The 10,499-nt window shown below is 52.8% G+C and overlaps 1 protein-coding gene across 4 annotated transcripts in view; it reads right to left on the reverse strand.

The window, feature by feature from the left end:
- Window positions 1-10,499, reverse strand: part of TLE3 (TLE family member 3, transcriptional corepressor) — a 54,130-nt gene that overhangs the window by 28,583 nt on the left and 15,048 nt on the right. The window lies entirely within an intron of this gene.

Raw genomic sequence — 10,499 nt, forward strand, 5'->3', positions numbered from 1 at the left:
GCGGAGAGTGGTGTGGAAAACTTCTATAATCAAAGTGGCCTTCTTTCAAAAGAACCTGGTGGCACACTATTTACAGGCTGGGCTGCTAACCACAATGTCAGCAGTTTGAAACCACCAGCTGCTCCTCTGGAGAAAGATGGGGCTTTCTAAACCCATACAGTCACAGGCTTGGGAGGGGGGAAGGGTGGGGGAAGGAGGGGGGAAGAGAGGAGCTAATACCAAGTCTCCAACAGAGAGCAAATGTTAAGTAAGGGATGATGGCAACATGTGTACAAATGTGCTAGATAACAATTGATGTATGGGTTGTTATAAAAGCTGCAAGAGCCCCCAATAAAATAATTTACAGAGAAATTTAAAAGTGTATATATATAGATAGATAGATAGATAGATAGATAGATAGATAGATAGATAGATAGATAGATATATCTCAAAAACAAACAAAAAGAGTTACAGGCTTGGAAACTCACAGGGTACCGTCCACCCTGGCCTGTAGGGTCACTATGAGTCAGAATTGTCGTGATGGCAGTGAGTGTGGTTTGGGTTGTACTTGTCCTTGGGTCCTCAGGAGAGTGGGGTAATTAATGCAAGCCCACCCCTCTCCCAGCTAGAAAGGTATCATCCATCCACCTGCTCTCAAGTGGTCTGTATTCTCCCCTTGGCCTCCCCGCCAAAGGAAGAGCACTTCACTGGTCCCCATGACCCTGAGAACAGGCTGCTTTTCCTCCTAATGACTAGGGCTCACGGCACGTCTGGCATACAGCAGACACTCAATAAATGTTTTGCAAAAAGACGGTAACAGATCTCCCCCTGCATTTAAGTCTGGGTGCTTCCCATGAATGACAGGGGGAAAAAACGTCACTACACAAATGTTTCCTATGTTGATTTCTTGACAGTGGGGGCGGGGAAGTTTCTGGAAACGGAAAGTTGGCCAGACAGAATTGCTCTTAACAACACTAAAAATAATGGCTAATATCCAGTGCCCCAGCTGGTCCTAGATTTCACATATGTAAGATCCTGATGACCCCATGTTCGGAAGACACTTGTCCAAAGTCCCACTTCCCAGATGTGGAAGCTGATGCGCAGCAAAGAAGCCACTTCACGGAACAGCTTCCCACTTTCCCTCCCGAGCAGCCAAATGCTGACCTTTTGGAGAGCGTTCGAGGACTGTTTTTGAAAGAAAACCGACTGCCGGGTTAATAATTGATAGCATTTCCGACGAGGACAGCTGTTAACAGAGCCCTTGCTCCAAGAAAAACAGCTGTAAACATCCCAAAAAAGGGGTGGGTGAGATCGAGACTGATGACTTCAGCAGCGGGGACAGGTCACAAATCACACACTGGAACTAGGTCACCCGCTGGCCATTCAGCACAATCTGTTCTCAATCGGCAGCTGCGGCCCACGAGGCCCGCGTGCCTGTTCATGCCGCCACCTTGGTGAGGTTGGGGAGTGGGGGAGGCGGCATCCTGGCACCCTTTGGGAGCCCCTTGGGGGAGACGTGTTTAGGGAGCCAGCGTGCCTGTGACAGTTTCTTTCCATCGCACCTCAAAGCAGAGACCCTGTGGCTCCGAAAGAAATCATCTACGAGAAGCAGGCAGGGAGCAAGTTCAGAGGCTCGTGCCCACCCCAGGTCCTGCAGGCCCGGAATCCAATCCATCCACGCTACCACAGGGCTAGCTGGAGGAGTAACATCTGTTCCACATCTCAGCAGCTTACCAGGGAAATAAAGGACAGGAAACAAGAGGGGGGGGGGGCAAGGATTTCCTAGGGAGCAATCGGTTCTGTGCGTTTCAGTAGCTCCTATTTGCATGACCATCTCCTCATTAAAGCAGGACCAGAGCATTGTGAAAACGCATCCCCCAAGGCCATATGCAAACGTGTTGCCACCTCAGCTCACCCTCTGCCCCGGGCCTATGTCCATGAGTTCAGAGGTGGATCCTGTTCCGCATGGATCCTGTGTCTCCCCCAGAAGATAATGCTGGAGGCCAAGTTCCCGTGCACCGGGAAGGTGACGTCATTTGGAAGACAGCGTCTCTGTGGGCCCTAATGCAATGAGTGGTGGGTGACCTTCGAAAATGAGGACAATAGGCATGGACAAACAACAGAGGGGGCACCCAACCGAAAAGACAAACTCACTGCCATCACAGTGGCCCTGTGGGACAGACTGAGAGGTACCCCTGGGGGTTTCTGAGACTGAAACACTTACAGGAGTAGGAAGCCCCGTCTGTCTCCAATGGAGCGCCTGGTGGTTTGGGACTGATGATCTTGTGGTCAACAGTCCAACATGCAACCACTATGCCACCAAGAAGGGACACAGACGTGTGGCCAAGAAGAAATTGAAGAGACATCTATCAAGGACCACAAGAAGCTGCAGGAGGCAAGCATGAATCTCTCCCTGGGAACCTGCTTGCCAACTACATTTCAGACTTCCAGCTTCCAGAACTTCGAGGGAATCCATTTCAGTGGTTTCAACCTCACCCCCGGCCTTTCTGGTCTCTGTGTTTCAAACGCAGCCCTATTCTCAGTCCTCCAGAACCCAGCCCATCTTGGGCCTCGGCTTTAGCTGGCTCTCGAACACCAGGCCTGACAGCCACCTCCCTGAGACGCACGCTGCTATTTAACCTGCCCAGTCATCAGTACCTGTGGCTCTGCGAAGGCATGCTTCACTTTAACCTCCGCCAAGTAAAACCACGAGAGGGGAAACCTGCCACTTGTAAAGAGCATGCTATTCGTCCAAAGCCACTCCTCGCCGACTTGGCTTCTGCTCGCATTTCACTGCGAGGCTCTGGGGCAAATGACATCCCTCATTTGGGCCACAATTTTGCTATCTGCAAAGCGGAGGAGCCAACTAGATAACTTGTCCCATCTAAGAGCTACAATTTAGAGTTTCAGGATGCTGAGCATCGGTGCCTCACACTCCGGGAAGCATTGTTTCCAGATGGCTGCCATCTCAGGGGGCCCTGGCACGTGGTGGCCTCCAGCGCTGTCTGACCCGTGCCATGCCTGTGATGGGCTGCATTAGGAGCCCCAGAAGTAGACAGCCAGGCCTTTCTTGCAGGTCCGTCTTAGTCCAGGAGCTCGGTGGAAGCCTGTCAGCATCATTCCAGCAGGCCTCTCCCTCTACCAACAGATGGGTGCTGATGGCTCAGAAGGTGCACTGGCCAGAAGTGAATGCTGCTCGTGGAAGGTGAGAATTCTAACCCTGCAATAAACACCACTGTTCCCACCCCCAACCCCCACCCGTGTTGCCACGTGTCACTGAGTGGATTCGGCCACAGTCTTTACGGGAACGGGTTGCTGATGTTTTCACCCAGAGAGGGCTGGTGGGCTCAACCTTTGGTGAGCAGCTAAGTGCTTAACCGCTGCAACACTGGGGCTTCTAAGCCTCTCTCAAGAGCCCTGAACCCACTAGCCCCTGAGTTTAATGCTGGGGGGTAGGTTATTCCGGGGCTGCCCCCAGGCACCCAGCTTCACAGCAGAAACCAGTCAAGTTGGGCAGAAATGCTGGTGGCATTGCCAAGAACTATCTGTCAGCGACTCCAGGCAGAAGCCATGACGTCCTATCCATCAGCATCATCCAGCACCTGCTGCCCAGGCTCTGTGATTCACAGCAAAGACAGGCTGGCAAGTCTAAAACACAGGGCAAGAATTCCTCCAGATGCCATTTAGCGGGCGGCAATTATATCCCCGCGTCTGCAGGGCAGACAAGGGGTCGCTGGGTGCTTCCAGGAGACTGCCTACACTTCTGAGGATGGGGGCAGCATTGTGGAAAGCTCACTCCACTGTGAGCCAGGAGACTTGACAGGAGATAAACATAAAAATTTTAAAAAAGAATAAATAAGACACCTGCCCATTTGCAAGACAGATTGCCCTCCAAAGTCCTGTGGAAGTGACCGGTTTTCACCCCAGCTCTGTGTCTAGCATGCTATGTGGCCTTTGGGAAGATGTCCACAACCTAGTCTCTGGGCCTTTGGGGTGGGCGTGGGGATCAAGGAGCCCGGGTGGCACTGGGGTTAAGCATGTGGCTGCTGAGTGGGAGAGAGATGTGGCAGCCTGCCCCTGTGGAGAGGGACAGCCTTGGAAACTGGGGCACCGTTCTCCTGCCCTAGGGGGGCCGTGGGGGCCCAGTGGGGCACAAGGTCACCAGCTGAGAGAAAGACAGGGCTTTGACTCCATAAAGGATTAGTCTCAGACACTCTCAGGAGCAGCTCCACCCTGTCCGACGAGTCGCTCCAACTCTGGGTTTTCGTATGGTTGCTATGAGCGGGAATCAGCTGGGGGGAAGGCAATGTGCTTTTGTGGGGTTTGTTCCCCCATAATTGAGGGGGTGGCGGCCCAGTCAGTGCTGGGATTCCTGACTTTCAAACAGGTGTCACTGGTTCTCACTGGAACCCTCAACATTTAAGACATTTAAACGAGTCCACTTTATCTTGAACGGAAACCACAGGGGCATGGGGCGGGGTTGAGGGTGCTCCCTTCCCAACTCTCCGGCATCCTCCCCACATCCAGGCCACAGGCAACTAGCAATCAGATGCTGGAAGATTCTGGAACAATGTGTCTCGGGCAGCTTTCACTTAAAATATCCCAGTGCATATGCTAGATGTTTTTACACGGACAGGACCTCAGTTATTTGACTCTGGAATGCTACCTCTTCCCAGGTGGTTCCTTCCCAGGCTGAGCTCAGAGAGCCTGAAATCAAGCAAGTGCGAAATCAGGGGGCAGAGTGGCGAGGACCCCAAAGATGAGGTCGGGGCTCCCAGGCCCCATCCCATCCCCTCCACTGGCTATGGGGGGAGTGAGATGGGGGTGAACAAATGGCCCACTTAGCAGTGGCGGGAAATAATCACCCCTGGAGCTCTGGGGACCGGGGAAGGCCTACATCACAGACTACTCAATGAGAGGTGAGCCGCCATACAGACCCTTTTAGCAAATTATATATAACTGCAATGCCATTAAATATGTATGCCTTCCGAGGAAGCCTTCTGAATTCTTCACAGGGCGAGGACTCGGGACAAGAAGCCCCAGAGCCTAGACCAGACCCAGTCTTTTTCCCAAGGGAGGCGGGGTACTGGCCAGGCCAAGGCATGCTGCACATGAGGGTGAGCACAGGGGTGGGGGGGGGGTGAGGGTGCAGACCGCAGACTCACACCACTGAGACGAGAGCGGGGTATGTACCTCCCTAAAAGGAATGCCACTTCCTCCTTCCATGTCCCCAGAACTCCCGGTCCAAGAGCAGCCCATGGACCCCGGAAGATGGTGGGGAGATACAGTGATCTGCACTCTAGCCCCGGGTCTGCCCTGCACTCGGGACTCTTAATGAGGTGGGTTTGGGCAGGCAGTGTCCTCAGAGCCTCAATGATGAAGCAGGTGCTGTGTTGGGAGTGGTGTCCAATGCCCACCGGCTGGGGAGCACTCACAGACTCCATGGGAGGTGGGGGGGAGCACCCCCACAGGGCAGCCAAAACCCCCTCTGGGCTCAGAGGCCCTAGGATTCTAAGACGTCTATTTCTTTGACCCTCAGTTTTCCTATCCTCAGGGATTCCTGTTAAGATCCAATACTCTTTAAATATTTGTTCGTTTTAATTTCCTGGTTCCCAAACACATTAAATTCGGCCTGTCTGGCCCCCACTGGGGGTGGGATGGCGAGAGATGGCCATCAAAGAGCTAGCTTGTACAGACAGAACAGGGAGGCCTTTTCAGATTATACCTCCCCCCCACAGGGCTCATTCATCATGCCAGGCTCCACACCCACCGGGCCCTCCCTCCCCTCAGATAACCTCCCAGCGCCTCCCCCACCCACCCTGGCTCCTTGGGCCAACGCCTGCCTGGCAGGAAGAAAAATTCTCAATTCAGCCGGCAGGGTTGCCATGGCAACCCCCAGCCACCTAATCCCCCTCAGAGCATTATGCAAATCTCCCCTAGCCCCTCAACAGGCTGTACAAGTCCCCCTACCCTGGGCACAGGCCACCCTGAGATTTCGGGGATTCTCTCCATAGGATGAGCACTCAGAGGAAGTGCTGGCTCAGAGATTTTTTTTAAGGACAAGGGCTCCTTGGGAAGCCTCGGTGACAGCAAGGGAAGGTGGGGCAGGAGCTAGGGGAAGCTGGCTGCTGCCTGACACATATCCCCTTACTGCGTGCCCCACCAAAGAGCCCAGCCCTCCCGTGGCCAGAGCCATCCAGGCCAATGAAACGGGTCTCCAGCTCCTCTCTCCCAGGACGTGTGCACAGGGCAGGTACCACATGTTTCAAGGATCTACCCCCTCAAAAGCACCCGGGCCCAGGCCACCAACGTGCAACAACAAAAAGCCCCTCGCAGGCGAGGGCTAGCCCCATCCCCACCCCACCCCCACCAGCTTATTCAACTCTTCATTTTGCAGACGAAGACGCAGGCTCAGTGAGGGCAAGAGGCTCTCCCTGGCCACAAAGCAGAACAGGGCACCACCAACCACCACCACCCCCTAACTCACCAGGGGTTCTCAAATGGGGACACTATGCCCACTAGAGAACATGCGCTCATGAGTGGAGATGTCCGGGCAGCACACTGCTGTGTCACCAAGGGTGCTGTGAATACTCTTGTTACTAACTGAAAACTGGCAGTTCAAGTCCACCCAGAGGCATGTCGAAGAAGGGCCGGGGAGAGAAAAAAACCCACACCCCTCCAAACCCTATGGGCCCAATCTGAGAGGCAGTCAGTCGAGGTGCCCCTTCTAGCCCTAATAGAAGGTATTCGAAATTCTAGCTTCTATGCCTGTGATAAGCATCCCGTTTTGGAGGGAATTCTCTGCGACGCTAATGGACAGGAATAGGGTGGGGTGTCTTCTGTACACTAGAGGGTGTGAATCAGGTCAGCAGGCGTTGTTTCCTTGGCTACATGGGGTCAGCTCAAAGAGGAAACCCACACCTCCATCAAGACCATCCCTCCATGTATAAGAGCCTTCTGGGACAGAGAGAACTCCCAGGACCACCAGGAACGAAGCACCAGCCTGGTATGCTCCAGGTCTCTACCCTGAACCCTAGACCAGAGGCACAAGAGGCTACAGCACAGGGACCATGGGACAGAGCAAAAAAGCCACCCAAGATCAGAGGCTAAAGTAAGGAGACCACGAGTCAAAACAGGGGGGCAACGCACAGACTGAGGCAGAGCAGCAGGTGGGCTTCCTGGCTCATGGCATGGAAGTAGAGGTCACCGGGTGGCTGAGAGGCCAAGGACTGGGGGGAGACTTAGAGCTGTTGGACTGGCCAAGGAGCGGTGTTGCTGGGGACCAGAGATGATCCTGCGGTTATCCTGACTTGTGCTAACTGGTCAAGACTCCTAACAAAGAAACCAAGCCATCTAGTCCAGCGGTTCTCAACCTGTGGGTCGTGACCCCTTTAGGGGTGGAACAAACCCTTTCACAGGGGTCACCTGGTTCATAACAACAGTGATGAAGTAGCATCAAAAATAATTTTATGGTGGGGGGCGGTCACCACAACATGAGGAAGTGTATTAAAGGGTCGCAGAATGAGGAAGGTTGAGAACCACTGATCTAGTCAATCCCGACTCACAGCAACCCTATAGGAACCACCTGTGGGTTTCCGAGACTGTAACTCTTCATGGTAATAGCCTCATCTTTCTCCTGCAGCCAGGGCTGATGGTTTCAAACTGCTGGCCTTGGGGTTAGCAGCCCAACTCGTAACCACTGCACCACCAGGGCTCCGACTTCCCTAAGACTCCCCCTTCTTTGGGTTTTATGGGTTCTGTGCGGCCATTCCAACGGATTATCAACCCCAGGCAAGAGGTGGAGTGTTGTGGGAGGAATGGCCAGCGTCAGAAGGCTGGAGGGCAGAGGCCTGGCAGACCACCGCCTCATGGCCAGCAGCCCTAAACTAGGATGGTGCTGGACTCTCCTTCTGCCTGTGTATGTAGCTGGTCAGATCCGGCCTCCAGGTCCTGCGCTCACAATCCCAATCAAATTCCCAACAGCCTTCTTTATAAAAACAGAGAACCCAACTGAGTTAGTTAATTGTGCCAGCCTGGCCGATAATCACATGTGGGGCTAATTGAAAGGCAGAGGGATAAATGGGGTGGTGAGCCTCGCCTTTCTAGTTCTCGGGTCTCTTGTTTTGTGATGGTTGCACCGGGTGCAGCTGCCTTAGCAGTTCCCTGCTTCAGCTTGCAAGATTGACTTCCTACAAGACATCCCCAAGGAGAAGCCACATGGACCTATCCCGATGCAGCCCTGGGTGCTGGAGCAGCCGTGTGGAGACCCCTGCTAGTGCTGAGATGCTTGTTCGTTCACTGACTCAGCTTTCCTCCTGCAGTCGGTATCATTGCCTGTTTTGTGAGGTGGAGGACTTTGTGGACTGGTGTTGGGTTAATGGGTTAATGTTGGACTTGTGGGCTTGGGCAGCATTGGGTTGGGATGTTTTCATGATGCACATTTTCTTTACATAAAACTCTCTCTTATACATGAGTCGCTGTGGATTTGTTTCTCCAAAGTACCCAGACTAATACACCAACCAATCCCCATTTACACGGAATGGCAGAGGCCCTGAACAGCGACAGCATCGTTGAAAGAAAAAAGGGGGACCCACACTACCTGATGCTGAAGGGCTGCACGACTCTAGTCATCGAAACCGCCTGGCACGAGTGCGCTAACAGGCGCACAGACAAACGGCACAGCATTGCGATCCAGAAATTCACACCCAGCCATGGTCAGTTGCCTCTGACAGGGGGCCCAAGCGGCGGTGAGGGGGTCCAGCCGGCTCCCACTGGCTCGGCAGAACTGATTCCTAACTTTGTGCTGAGTGCTGCAAACCCGTTCAGTTGTTCAAATAACACTTTCAATCAGGGTTCTCTCTAAGGGGGAGCTGCCCAATGTGGACATCACAAATTGACATTCCTATTCTTTCGAAACATGAACCTCTTTTGGTTCTCTTATTTGAGTATTAACTGTATGAAATAATAAACTACCCTCCGGTGTATATATATATATTTTTTTTTTTTTCTTCTCTTTTTTCTTTCTTCCCATGCTTAAAGCAGCTGTTGTCAGGGCAGCAAAACCATTGTTAAAGAATCTGAATCCTGTCCCTGGTGCTAAATCCATTTCACAGGGAAGGAGCCATCTCTTCAATCCAAGGCCCGGGGGAAGCTGGGTTTCCACACAGCAGAAAAAACCCGTGCCTCACACCACACTCAAAACCAGGTCTAAATGGACCGAGGACCTTAATGTGCAAAAGAAAGCCTGAGGATTCTTCAAAGAAAGCTTAGATCATCTGATAGACTAGGAAAAGCATGAATGACTAGAGGCAAAATAGAATACATGGGGCCTCATTAAAACCATCAATAAAAACGTTTGTTCATCAAAAGGCTTTACCAAAAAAGGCAAATGACAAGCTACTGGCTTGGGAGTATATCTTCAGAAACATCTGTGTGGCAAGACTCCCAGAGCCAAAATACCGATAAAACTTCAACAACTTAACGAAGAGCCAAATAACCCAATCATAAAACAGGAAAAGGACTTGAAAAGCGATTTCAGCAAAGAGGACGGATGTTCAAATGGCCGTCACACTCAGGAAAGGGGGCGCAAGGTCAGTAGCCAGCAGAGATGAAAAACCACAATGAGATTCCGTGTCAGCCCCACTCAGGAGGGCTAAACGTCGGCCTGGTGGCACGGAGGTTAGTCGTTGGGCTGCTGGCAGCAAGGCTGGCAGTTCAAGCCCACCAGAAAGATCCAGGTGTCTGTGCCCACATGCACTGACAGACTCTGAAAAGGCCCACACGGGGTCACTAGGAGTCCAAGTCGGCTTGAGGGCAGTGGGACAGGACGGCTGGGATTTAAAAAGGAAACAGCAAGCGCTGTGTCCCATGTGGGGAAAGCGGAACCCTTATTCACGACTGGCGGGTACACAGGCTGGTAGAGCCATTGTGGAAAATGATGCAGAGGGTCTTTAAAGAATTAAAAATAGCACCACCCTTGGACCTAGCAATTCCACTCCTGGCATATGCCCCAAAGTCCTGAAAGCAGAGATGCAAACAGAGACTTGCATACCAGCATTCACTGCAGCCCTGTTCACAATAGCCAGAGGGGGTGAGCAACCGAACCGCCCAACCACAGACGCACGGACGGATAAACAAAACGTGCGCGCATACGGTGGAGCGCCGTGAAGTCTTGATGCGGACATGCGACATTGTGATGGACGCCGGAGGGCATCACGCCGAATGAAGTCAGCCAATCACAAGAGGACAAATACTGCATGACTCCTGATACAGAAACACAAGACACAGGACAGGTACGGAGGTCCAGTGTACTAAGGATGACCGCAGCCATGGGCAGGAGAGCTGCGGAGGCTGCTCTGGACCCACCCGCTTGGTTAGGGCCCTGGTTTCCGGGACAGCCCAGGTACTGGACTTCTGGTGGCACAGTGAGTTCTAACCCACAAGGTCAGGGGTGTGAACCCACCAGCTGCTCCACGGGTGAAAGATCTGAAATCTTGGAAACCCAAAGAGGCAATTCTGTG

Source organism: Echinops telfairi, unplaced genomic scaffold (assembly GCF_000313985.2).
Source record: "Echinops telfairi isolate 266 unplaced genomic scaffold, ASM31398v2 ScPeMD7_7475;HRSCAF=8513, whole genome shotgun sequence".
Taxonomy (NCBI): domain Eukaryota; kingdom Metazoa; phylum Chordata; class Mammalia; order Afrosoricida; family Tenrecidae; genus Echinops; species Echinops telfairi.